The following is a 13,209-nucleotide window of genomic DNA, read 5'->3' on the forward strand; positions in this document are numbered from 1 at the left end:
TCCGAGATCCTGTCCAGAGAGCAAGCAGGCTAAGACTCTGTCTTTGTTTCTATATTTCATCAGAAAGGGCTCTACCCCCTCTCCTAGTTCATGGTGTGAAGTGTTCTTAGCCTCTCGGGAAAGTGGGGAGAATTCAAAGGACTCTCTATGAGAATGCTAGGCTTTGTAAAACATTTCAGTTTTTTAAAAAGAAGACTCATTTTGTATTGGACTTACAACAGTCCTATGAGATACAAAGAGAGCCAAGGATCAGTGACATGAAATGATCACCAGTAAGAATTACAACAGTCACCGCTTACCTCGTAGCATAGGGCACTGTCCATGATCCTTAAGAAGAGTTAGTAGAAATGCCTTGCCCATCTTGCCCCTGAACCCCTTGAAAGGTACACGACTGCTGTGTTGGTGTTTAGGGGGAGCATCTCACTTACCCGGGACTGACTTCTCCCTTGATTCCTCTGTAGTGATGGAGACTTCCCCGCTGATGAAAAATTCCCTGGGATTGCAACCTCCAAGCCACACCGCTTTCCTATGGAATGACAGAGAACTTCAGAGAACTTGTCAAGATGAAACAGCAGTCTGTGGGAGAAAGGGAAGAAGAGAACGATGGAAATCGTTTCTGGGAAACTATTTTTACATTATGTTTTGTTTGTTCCTGGTAAATAAACTGAAATCTTCTTAACATTCAAACAAAATCTAAACCACTAAATTCAACAACACAGGAGTATAACTTTTGAAAAAAATTTCTTTGGCTGCGCAGCATGTGGGATCTTAGCTCCCCAACCAGGGATTGAACCCACGCCTGCTGCATTGGAAGCGCAGAGTCTTCACCACTGGACCACCAGGGAAGTCCCAGGAATAGAACTTTTAAAGGAGAAGGTATAAACCCCTGGGTTATATGAACTGGAGATTTTTAGTAAGAAGTCAATAGATCTTTTGTTAGGCACATTTTATGTTAGGCTGTCTCCCTGCACAGGACGCAGGCGCCTTGAAAATGGAAATCACATCCCTCTATAGTACGTCCCTCTTCTTTCTGCTTTGCAGTTTGCTGCTCCACTTGTTCAACCCCACCTAGTAATAACCTATACTTCCCTTGTTCCTGTTTTCCCATCTGGAAAACAGACAAAAGGCAACCAAACAACGCAAAGGTCTCAACAAATAAGGGATACCCAAAACCAGAGATGGCCAGAACTTCTGTATCCCTCATGAAACCTAGCCCGGTGTTCAATACTTAGGTATCATTAATACATGCGTGTTGACTGAAACAGTTGAAACGCAATTCTTCCACTTCCCAGTTTAGTTTTAGTCCTCATACAAAACCTGATCATCAAATTCCTTAATGCTAGGAATCACAGTGAAAAATAATTTCTCAACTGACTTCTGTCAGATGAGTGAGAACTAAGGTTAATTCAGTGTATCTGAAGCATAGAAAGTGAGGGCAAACGTGGCACAAGATGGGGCTAGAGAAGCAGAGAGGATTCTAGAGCACGCAGAGTCTTAAAGGCCACCAGTGTGTTTTCTATTCTCAAAACAATGTTTGTGAGCGATGTTTATGAGCAATGTTCCAACTTGCTTTGAAGGTTTCTTGTGTGAAGAATGGATTGGAGGGAAACAAGATATATGGACACTAGTTAGGACCTAATCGCAACAGACAGGCAAGTTCAGTATTAGGATGTTGAGGGAGAGCTGACAGATTCCAAAGAAATTCAGGAGATAAACTGAAGCGGGCTTCATGGGGTATGAGATGGAGGAAAGGAAGGTCTTAGGGAATTAAAGGGTTTACTGCACACATGAGCAGAGTCTCAAAATTAATCATTTGAACGTACAGAGGGGGATCGATCTCCCAAATGACACCGGTTAGGAAGCAACGGTACGCCCTGTAGAATTCCTAGAGACAGCACAAATCAACTGTTTCGATGGAAAATTCGGCGGGACCCTTGATTTCCATGGGAATATAGAGAAAAGAGACACTGATCTGGCTTGCAGGTATTTAGGAAGTTGTTAGCCTGACATCACATACTAGTCTCATGTAAGTAGGCCGTCTGAAGTATGAAGCTTAGGGGAAAAACCTTGAAGAAAACTTAAAAGCTTAAGCCACACCTCTATACTACACCACCTTTCACAGTTTCTTCTCAGATAAGCAGCATCCCCATCAGTGAAGAAACTCACATCCCATAATAGGAACAACAGGCCTAAAAATTAAATGTGTGTCTTTGGAGGTCCCATCTATGCGATATCTTCCTGGTACCAGAGAAGTCCCCAGGAAGATCGATCTTTGCACCCCTGAAAGCTTACCACCAAGGAAAATGACTAGGTCCATAGATTTCCTCCCTCAAACCAGCCTACCTCACACATAAATCACTAGCAACTCAGCCCTTAACTCACATTATCACAGTCACAAGAGTGGTTAGGGAGAAAAGCACTAACCAGGGGAACTAACACAGAGGCAATCCAGGCCAAGCTGGGCTGGTGGCAGATATCTGCTCCTTACGCTCGGGTGCATAATGCGACTCACCACAATGCCTTTTTCACAGACCCTTTTTAAAGTTTCTCCACAAAATCCAACAGCTCAAGTTAGTTCATGACGCTTCAAGGTAAACAATCGTCAAGAGAAAAACATGCAATATGTCTTACAATGTTGGATTCCTTACAAATAGGACAAGGAAATAACCATGTAGACAAAACCAGAGCATTTGAAAACATCTGCGTTCTACAAACATACCAGTGAATGCTATAAATAAGGTAATATGACATAAAACAAAATGAAAACTAGATGTGAGACTGTTCTCTTCAGTGTACAGACTTCATGGCAGTTGCTGCACGATCTAGCTACTTATATCTACAACTCTCTGTTCTGTTAATACAAAATGAGGCCCAAGTGTGTCAACTTGTTTCCCACAGAAACCAAAAAACCTACATGCATCTCTTTTCTCCTGTGCCCTTTCACCTTACCTGCTCCCAGTTCTCCACCAATGTCCTCCTCTTTCTCTAATTATTCTCCTCTTCATTGTGCTTGGCCTTGCACCCAAGCATGCAAGACAGAGAGTCCTAGAGGTCCGAGATTCTAGAGGGGCTGTTTGCAAGGGGGAGGAGATTACGGTAACTGCCACACTGTATATACTTCTGTGCAAAGAAAGAGGGACAGTGTTCAGAATGTCTCTCACATATAAAAAGAGCTGGATGGCAGGATACCTGTGTGGCCCAAGGAACTAGAGCTAGCAAATCATGGGCAAAACAATTGCAACCAAAGGCTGGAAGAGGAAAGGTCTGCAACCAGCTCTGTCTCCTGGCTCTCTGGTATTTGCTGCCAATGGGCAGAGTCTATTTCGTGAAGCATCAAGCACTGAAAAGAAGACTCCTGCTGCTGGAAGTTGACAGGAAGGAACATCCAATGCAAGACCAAGGCTTGTCCTAGAAGCAATGCCCATAATGGAAGAGAAAAAAAAAAAAAGAAAGCGGAAGAGAAATGTTAAGTCGCAAGTCCAACCTGGCCCCCAGCCTAGCCCAGCCCAAGGAAGGTAGGAGTCAAGGAGAAGAAACTAAAAGAGAAGAGCCTTGGACCACAACATTCTCCACAGGGTACACTCAACAAACTTCACCCTGCTCTTTAACCAAGTTACAACTGTAATAGTTCAAACTACATGGCTCTTTCCTTCCTAAGGATACTAGTTAAATAAGATCTATATAGCTCTAAGTATATGATACATAAAATAGAATACTCTGTAGAATATAAGTAACTGTTAGTTAATTATATTAATGAACGTCTGTAAGAAATGTTGCAATGATTTCCCTAATGGAAGAGCCTGGGGGAGGTAAATCTGTCTTCTAGGATTTCCTCCCCAGAGCTCAGAAATTGAGGGGTTGTTTTAGCTCTCCTACGCTCTCTTCACCCAAGCCCGCCCTCCTGTTGGGGATCGGACCTCCCTATTGGCTAGCTCATACCTTTCAACTGCCTGCTTTGTGACATCACTCTCCTACCAAACCTACTACCACTTGGTAGAGGTCTTGGGGTTTCCGTGGAGCCGTTTGGACCAGTAACCAGTGACCTTTGTACTGGACACGTGCGCCGTTCAGCTGCAGCCACTCAGACATCCTCTAGTGTTGTCTCCTCATCCCTTGTACCTGCAGTTGATGTCTCCTCTTCTCTGACCATGTCAGGTAAGAAAAGAAACTTTGGAAAGTTTTGCGTTCGATTTCTTTTGCCCCTAAATTGAGGAGGAGATTCAAAATAGCGTGGAATAATGAGGGAAAGTATTGAACTACAAGTCTGGAGACCTAATTTCAGTTTTGACTTTGACGTTTACTGTCTGTGTGACTTTGGACAAATCACTGACTGCCTCACAAAGCCTGCTGCTTTCCTTATCTGTTACGTTAGGATACCACATTGGGTTGATCACTCTGATCCCCTTCTTTTCCAATATTGAGCCTTAAAGGGTACCCATGTAGAAAATGAAATCAGAGACTTCTCAAAAGAGTGTTTCAACAGAAACATAGAAAAGCCAGGTGACACAGAAAACTAGCGATATATACCAAGATGTTTCATCTCCAATGGTCTCCCTCCACTAGTATTTCGACTAGTTGAAAAGAGAGAATAGGGAGAGAGGATGGAGAGTACTGGGCTATATAGGGAGGCACAGAGTCAAACGTAAGCAAGTTTAGGATTGTTTTCATTAGCACAGGCCAACAGGAACCAAGAGATGGGAAAAAAATATAAGAATGAAGAGGGAAAGCATAGAGGAGCTCTCAAGAAAGAGGCAGTTTGCCATGGAATGTTGATGGGAGCCAAAGATTTTAAATTAAAGCAGAAACAGCACAGAGGGAAATCTGCTCAGAGCAGGGCAAAACAAAGCTGATGGTAGCAAATCCTTACATTAACAGACTAAGAAGGAAAGTAAGGCCAGAACAGGGGATCACCAGGAAGGGCAGCCTATCAGAAAAGTCATACTCCGTTTTCTTTCTTTTATTGCCTCTCTGAATACAGCTGGCACTTGACAGTTTGGAATAGAAACATTTTAGAAGTATGTTTTAGAAATGATGCTTCCTAGAAACCAGAAACCAAAGTGGTTATCTAGGGGGCTGCTTTTCAGTGTTCTATTCTTTCTAATTTTTAAACTAGGTAGACATTTGACCAATTAAACATTTTAAATGATATCTTCTACATTGAATCAGAAGGACTATTTCCTTTGTGTGATATGTAGCTTCTAAGGCAAGGTTGCTTTTCAATTTTTACAGTTATTTCCTTCCTAACACAGAGAGCACATTGATCAACAGCCATCGTTCGCTTGTAGATCTTAGCTACCGGAGAAGAAAAAGAAAAAGTCAAGCCCCACATCTCTAATTCCCCATTTAGGGAATTCCCTGGCGGTCCAGCGCTTAGGACTCGGTGCTTTCACGGCCAGGGCCACGCGGCGCGGCAAAAGAAAAAAAGAAAACACAAACATCCACATTTATCTAAAACAATGTTGTGGAGTCCTTTGGATTTTCTTACATTTGAAAATCTTTTTTAATTGGATTCTAGGGATGATGGTTTTTTGAGGTCTTGGGATGTCATCTTCTTGGATGTGGAAGATGATTCTAAGTTCTAGGATAAATACAAAAACCTTCTTGATACTTTTTAAGCTTCCTTTCTGCTTATTATATGAGTTATATTCATGGAAAGATATATTTCTCCTAGGCTTAATACCTGTTACTTGCTGGGTAAAAATATGAATGAGCACAATAATGAAACTCTTTTACACTTACTATTTTGCTGTCTGCTTTGTACCGGTTTTCATTGAAATACTTGTCTACATATGTTGTGGCTACCTATACATTCACATTTGTTGCATTCTGTTGCTTGTTGTGCATTTTTTACTGATTTATCGTCTCTGTCTGTATGCATTGGCTAGGAATTCATTCACCTCTATCACCTCCATCGTGTTTTTTGGTTAATAGTATTCACTAAAATAGAGTGGGCAAAATTCACTTTCATAATATTGCATGTATGGTACAGAATGTCATTTGTTAGTAAATTCATTAGGCTTTGATACTTGCCCACATACCCCAGTTTTCATTAATATCTATGGATTTCTTTTTCGTTACGTAACATGTTTTTCATGATTTTTCTTTGTCTTTCTAGAACTTATTGTATCTTCCTCCATATAAATCATACGCAATAGATCAGCTTATTCATCTATTAATTATTACTGCTATTATTATTGGTGGTGGTGTTATAACCACTTTATAGATGAGTAATCTGAAGTAATCAGATAACTTTTCTCTTTCCAAAAGCACTTAAGAAATCCACTTTCGGGTAATCATTTTGAGGTAGGATGAGAAACCAGGCTTGAAGAGGGCAAAAATGACTCTTTCAGTTCACCAGTTGGACTGAGCTATATATACGTCAACTCTAGGTAATAGCGTGGGAACTGCACAAGCAAAGGGAGACACTGAAGATGACAATGGTAATGGCCGTACTGTTTTCTAATGGACAAAAAAAATGCTTATATTATAAGTTCTATTTCTCCTGCTTTCTGGCACTATCATGCTCAGAGTGGAGTCCTGGCAAGGAAGTCAGGATACTTAGGTTCTGAAACCTGGTAATGACACTAACATAATGAGAGAACCTGAACAAGTCAAGCCGACCTCTCTGAGCCTCAGTTTCCTTACTCGTGAAATGAGACTGAAAAAAGAGAAAGTTCTCTAAGGGCCTCCTAGTTCTAAAATGCTTCCAGTCTAGGAAATAGCATAGAAGTCAATACGAGTGCAGGCTGAAGGGAAAGACAGGGCAGGGAGAAGGTTGCTTCCAGCCTAGAGAACAATGTCTGAACCATACCACTTGGCTCTTCTGCCCATCTGTGCCCAAGATGGGAGCACAGGCAGTTAATACAGAAGAGTGGAAAACTGCTCAGTCCTTACAGCCATCATTAACTGTCTGATTTTGGGTTTCTCAGGAAGGGTCGATAGTAGAGGTGTCCTGAGAGCAAGAACCTTAAGATAATGCTGTTCCTCAAACGTAGTGAGAATTTCTCAACCTCCCTGAGTTTTTCATGACCCTCTTGTTCTTACAGAAAATTTCCAAAATCCATCTCTACTTGGAACTCTAAATTCTCTGCAGCATTCTCTTCCTGTGGTGAGCAATGCAACTTCCCTAACACGAAGTGTCTGCAACTTCTCCAGAGTCTCTGCCCCTGCCGTCAGTTCGGCATCGGCTACCGGTACCTCTTTCCAGACACTCATGGGTAGTGCCTACCTTTACCAACATTCCAGCACGACTATGTTATCTGGAGTTACTGACCACAGCCAGATCTCCACTTCAGCTCCTTCCTATCCAGGTGTTCTTGAGTGGGACATCACAGGAAGCACTGAAAAGAATTCCTCTTCACTCGGAGACTTTACTCTGGCACTCACTGACCGGCACCCAGCTGCTTCCTCCATGTTTATGGCAGCCCAGTATGATAAAACTTCAGACGCCAATAACATGGTCCCTCTATATCCATCACTTTCTGCCAGGCTTGCTCAGGGAGCACCATCTCAGATTCCAAATCAGGGGCATAGCCGCCTGTCACTTCCCTACCAGGAAGGAAGCCAGGTATATTACTATAACCAAGGCACACTGGGGTCTTCACTGTATGGAGAACTTGGCTCCTGCCCGCAATCCTATGGCTCCGCGTCATACACAGGAAGTAGGGCCTCTGCGCAACCAGAAATGGGAATGGGACTGAAGGAGATTCAGCCCACAAATATCCGACCACCAGCTTCCACCTCTGCAATCTGCCACCCTGTGTCTGCTCAACGCATCACAGAAACAAGTTTTCAAGGTGAGTATACAAACGGCAGAGAAAGCTGAAGAATGAGGTCGGCATTCACAAATGGGGTCAAATCGACAGCTGGGAAGGGGTGTAGAGACAGGTAGAATTTATAGATCCTGAGCCTTTAGTAACCACTACCTTCGCTCAGTGCCCTCTGTTTTTAGACTCTATGTAAGAACACCTAGGGCTTCCCTGGTGGCGCCGTGGTTAAGAATCCGCCTGCCAATGCAATGCGGGGGACACGGGTTCGAGCCCTGGTCTGGGAAGATCCCACATGCCGTGGAGCAACTAAGCCCATGTGCCACAACGACTGAGCCTGCATTCTAGAGCCCGTGAGCCGCAACTACCGAAGCCCACGCGCCTAGAGCGCATGCTCCGCAACAAGAGAAGCCCGCACACCGCAACCAAGAGTAGACCCCGCTAGCCGCAACTAGAGAAAGCCCGTGCACAGCAATGAAGACCCTGTGCAGCCAAAAAAATAAATACGTAGAATAAATAAGTTCAAACAATCAATCAATAAATAAACGTCAATTAAAAAAAAACAAAAAAACAAAAAAACAAAAAGAACACCTAATGCAGGTGGGAAGGTGGCAGGGACACTGTAAAGGTCATCTATGCTACATGTACAAGAACCCCGAGAGCACACCAATAGGTACCACATTTTTCACTGCTGTAGCCGAGCATTCCCCCTGTACTACCACACTGTAGCACTCCCTTCCCTCGTCTACTGCTACAGTCTCTTTGGAAGGTGTCTCAGAACTCTTGTTATGAGAGTGCCAGTTGAAGTGTCCTCACTTCCGTCATTTATACCAGGATTTAAGACCTTGTGGTCCGAGATCCTGTCCAGAGAGCAAGCAGGCTAAGACTCTGTCTTTGTTTCTGTATTTCATCAGAAAGGGCTCTACCCCCTCTCCTAGTTCATGGTGTGAAGTGTTCTTAGCCTCTCGGGAAAGTGGGGAGAATTGAAAGGACTCTATATGAGAATGCTAGGCTTTGTAAAACATTTCAGTTGTTTAAAAAGAAGACTCATTTTGTATTGGACTTACAACAGTCCTATGAGATACAAAGAGAGCCAAGGATCAGTGACATGAAATGATCACCAGTTAAGCATTACAACAGTCACCGCTTACCTCGTAGCATAGGGCACTGTCCATGATCCTTAAGAAGAGTTAGTAGAAATGCCTTGCCCATCTTGCCCCTGAACCCCTTGAAAGGTACATGACTGCTGTGTTGGTGTTTAGGGGGAGCATCTCATTTACCAGGGACTGACTTCTCCCTTGATCCCTTTGTAGTGATGGAGACTTCCCTGGTGATGAAAAATTCCCTGGGATTGCAACCTCCAAGCCAGACGTTTTGTGTGACACAAACTCAAGAACTCCCCAAGTCCTGCAGTAGCAGAAACAGTCACATACTTGAGAGTAACCCACCATCTGAACTTGGGGACATTTCAGTGACAGCTCCAGTCCAGAGTGCCAGGCGTCTCCTGGCCCTGCCTCCAGCTCCAAGCCAGGGACAAACAGAGAGTAAGAACGTGGAGGATATCAAAACCAAGCTGTCAAAGCCTCTGGAGGCCTACCAGATCCCAATAGAAAACCAAGATCCTCCACTACTCCCTTTGGGAATCCCTGATATTCCCCAGCCGCTGGCCTGCACCGATCCCCTCAGCCAAGAGGAGCAGCCTGGTTCTGAAAATGCTGATCTGGGAGAGAACAGCCTGAGTCGTCAGGACCTAGGGACACTTGAAAATGGGACTGAACCTAGCAGTGGTCTTGCAGACATTACTACACTGGCGGAGGATATTCACCTTCCCCAGCTCTTTAATTCTTGGAAAGATCTTGATCGATCCCAAGGTCCCAACGTGATCAAAGCTGAAGACACCAGAGCCATTAAGGTGAATCAGGTGCAGGAAAAGCCAAGTGTCGTAAAGGTTCCCTCTGATCAACCCAGGAAGAACAAACAGAAAGCCTCTGAGCCTATCGGTGGTGCTCCCAAGGCCAAAATCCAGCCAAAGGATCCAGAGTGCCTGTTAGGGGGAGAAGCGGTTATATGCACTGCTGCAGTCAGTGACAGGGCTCCTGCGAACACGGCCAAGCACTCTCAAGGCAAACCTCAGAAAGCTGCATCCGGAAAGATCAGCAAAACTGAGAGCCATGGGCAGGAAAAGACCAAAAGGACCAGAGGAAGAAACAAGGCTGAAGAGAACAAGCAGTCAGGGAACAAAGTCAAGGCAGAAGACAAGCCAGCAATCCCCAACACGAAGCGAAAGGAACACCAAACTGAGCTTCGCCAAGAGAGCTTTCAAAAGCCTCGAACCTCCCTTGGCGTGCGCATGCTGGAGTCTGTGAAGGTTCTTCATGCGCTGGGGAAGAAGAATGAGACGAAAACTGGGCTCTCTTCCTGTCGGCTCTTGGGAAATTCAAGCAACCCCAAAGACCCCCAGCCACCCCCAGCGATCCAGCCACGGCGGCATACCCCACGTGAGGGTAAGAGGCCTGAGAAAACGCAAGTCCAAGCCCAGAAAGCAGACAGCAGTGCTGAAACAGAGTGTCCATCTCCATCCCAGTGTGAGCGGCCTCCTCCTGGGAAGGTCAAGTTGATACCTCTGCCTTTTTCTGCCTGGGACAAGCCTCAAGCTCGACCCGCTCCTCGGAGGCCACAGTCTCTGGCCTCACATCGGCCTGCTGTGGCTTACCGTGCCCAGCCTGGTTCTACTGACTCAGCTCAACCTGCTGCAGTCAATTCATCCCAGCCAGCTCCTGCCTCTTTGCCAGGTCCCGCCAAACCAGCTCAGCCAACTGTGGCCAACCCAACCCAACCGGCTTGGACCAACCATACCCAGCCTCGTGTCCCTCAGCCTGCTGCTCCTAGGCCTGCACCCTACAAAACTTCATCTGGCGCTTCTCTCCAGCGCGAGCCTGTTCCCCCTGCTGTGACTAAGCGCCAGTCCCCACCCAAGCTCCAAACCCAACTTCTACTCCAAGACTTCAGCAAGCAACGAGTTCCATGGAGGGAACCCAACGTGCCTGAGCCAGTCATGTCAAAGCCCATCGAACAAGAGCAGAGGCCAGAGCGAGAGGCCATGAAGAGGCGGGCTCAACAACAACGGGAGAATGCTGCCAGATACACCTCTTCGGGGAAGCTGCAATTTTTCACCCAGAGGGACAAAGAAATGGAAATTGCTGACTACTACGGATACGTCAGGTGACAGCTGCTAGGATTCTTGCTGCCACCTTGGCTACCAGCGGTTCTTCCATACATAGGTAAGATAGGTATAGAACCGAATAAGTAAATGGAATAGAATTAATAGATGAGTAATAAACCTTTCGAATTTTGAGATGCTGCTAACTGGGGCGTGAGAAAGGAAGGCCTGAAAGTTGGATGGGAGAATGAAGGAAAGGGGTAAAAACTGAGGAAAGAGGAAGGAACTTGGCCCAGGGCTAGGAAGGCCAAAAGAGACGTATGGATTTAGGAAAGGAAGCAGGAGTGAGGATGAAATGGCAGAAGTAAAAAGCAGGGTCAGGGGTCTGGGTTGAAAGAACACAATTGGAGTAGAGTTGAAGGTGACAGGAGATGAGTCTAGGTTTACTAGGAGAAATAGAAACAAAGTCTCTCGGGGAGGTTGGCCTTAAGTCTCACAACCACCAGATAGGTATTTCAGAAAACAAGAGGTTCACGACACATCTCTGAAAGGTTTGAGTTGCCTTATTCAGGTGTGATTATAGTGGGGGAATAGGCAAATCTACCAGAGAAGTGGCTAGGGCTCAGAGTCCTCCTAGGGGCAGCTGACGACAGGGCCAGAGCCAAGGGAACTGCTGTATCAGGAGGCCCACGAACAAATCAGGGGCATAGCCGCCTGTCACTTCCCTACCAGGAAGGAAGCCAGGTATATTACTATAACCAAGGCACACTGGGGTCTTCACTGTATGGAGAACTTGGCTCCTGCCCGCAATCCTATGGCTCCGCGTCATACACAGGAAGTAGGGCCTCTGCGCAACCAGAAATGGGAATGGGACTGAAGGAGATTCAGCCCGCAAATATCCGACCACCAGCTTCCACCTCTGCAATCTGCCACCCTGTGTCTGCTCAACGCATCACAGAAACAAGTTTTCAAGGTGAGTATACAAACGGCAGAGCAAGCTGAAGAATGAGGTCGGCATTCACAAACGGGGTCAAATCGACAGCTGGGAAGGGGTGTAGAGACAGGTAGAATTTAGATCCTGAGCCTTTAATAACCACTACCTTCTCTCAGTGCTCTCTGTTTTTAGACTCTATGTAAGAACAGCTAGGGCTTCCCTGGTGGCGCCTGCCAATGCAGGGGACACGGCTTCGAGCCCCGGTCTGCGAAGATCCCACATGCCGTGCAGCAACTAAGCGCATGTGCCACAACGACTGAGCCTGCATTCCAGAGCCCGTGAGCCGCAACTACCGAAGCCCACGCGCCTACAGCCCATGCTCCGCAACAAGAGAGGCCACCGCGATGAGAAGCCCGCACACCGCAACCAAGAGTAGACCCCGCTAGCCGCAACTAGAGAAAGCCCGTGCACACCAATGAGGACCCAGTGCAGCCAAAAAAATAAATACGTAGAATAAATAAGTTCAATCAATCAATCAATCAATAAACGTAAATTAAAAAAAAACAAACAAACAAAAAAACAGAACACCTAATGCAGGTGGGAAGGTGGGAGGGACACTGTAAAGGTCATCTATGCTACATGTACAAGAACCCCGAGAGCACACCAATAGGTACCACATTTTTCACTGCTGTAGCCGAGCATTCCCCCTGTACTACCACACTGTAGCACTCCCTTCCCTCGTCTACTGCTACAGTCTCTTTGGAAGGTGTTTCAGAACTCTTGTTATGAGAGTGCCAGTTGAACTGTCCTCACTTCCGTCATTTATACCAGGATTTAAGACCTTGTGGTCCGAGATCCTGTCCAGAGAGCAAGCAGGCTAAGACTCTGTCTTTGTTTCTATATTTCATCAGAAAGGGCTCTACCCCCTCTCCTAGTTCATGGTGTGAAGTGTTCTTAGCCTCTCGGGAAAGTGGGGAGAATTCAAAGGACTCTCTATGAGAATGCTAGGCTTTGTAAAACATTTCAGTTTTTTAAAAAGAAGACTCATTTTGTATTGGACTTAACAACAGTCCTATGAGATACAAAGAGAGCCAAGGATCAGTGACATGAAATGATCACCAGTAAGAATTACAACAGTCACCGCTTACCTCGTAGCATAGGGCACACTGTCCATGATCCTTAAGAAGAGTTAGTAGAAATGCCTTGCCCATCTTGCCCCTGAACCCCTTGAAAGGTATACGACTGCTGTGTTGGTGTTTTGGGGGAGCATCTCACTTACCCGGGACTGACTTCAACCTTGATTCCTCTGTAGTGATGGAGACTTCCCCGCTGATGAAAAATTCCCTGGG

At 45.5% G+C, this 13,209-nt stretch overlaps 2 long non-coding RNA genes across 9 annotated transcripts in view; both read right to left on the bottom strand.

Annotated features, from left to right (window-relative positions):
• The window catches only part of LOC309643390, a 2,123,356-nt gene that overhangs the window by 48,792 nt on the left and 2,061,355 nt on the right, over positions 1–13,209 (bottom strand). The gene's annotated exons all lie outside the window — the stretch shown is intronic.
• On the bottom strand, positions 5,843–13,209 carry LOC309643745. The gene is made up of 3 exons (XR_014254049.1): positions 13,157–13,209; positions 9,047–9,063; positions 5,843–5,937 (listed from the first exon to the last, which is right to left on the bottom strand). It is a non-coding gene; the product is annotated as an uncharacterized lncRNA (long non-coding RNA).

Source organism: Balaenoptera physalus, assembly GCF_965194825.1.
Source record: "Balaenoptera physalus genome assembly, chromosome: 15".
NCBI lineage: Eukaryota > Metazoa > Chordata > Mammalia > Artiodactyla > Balaenopteridae > Balaenoptera > Balaenoptera physalus.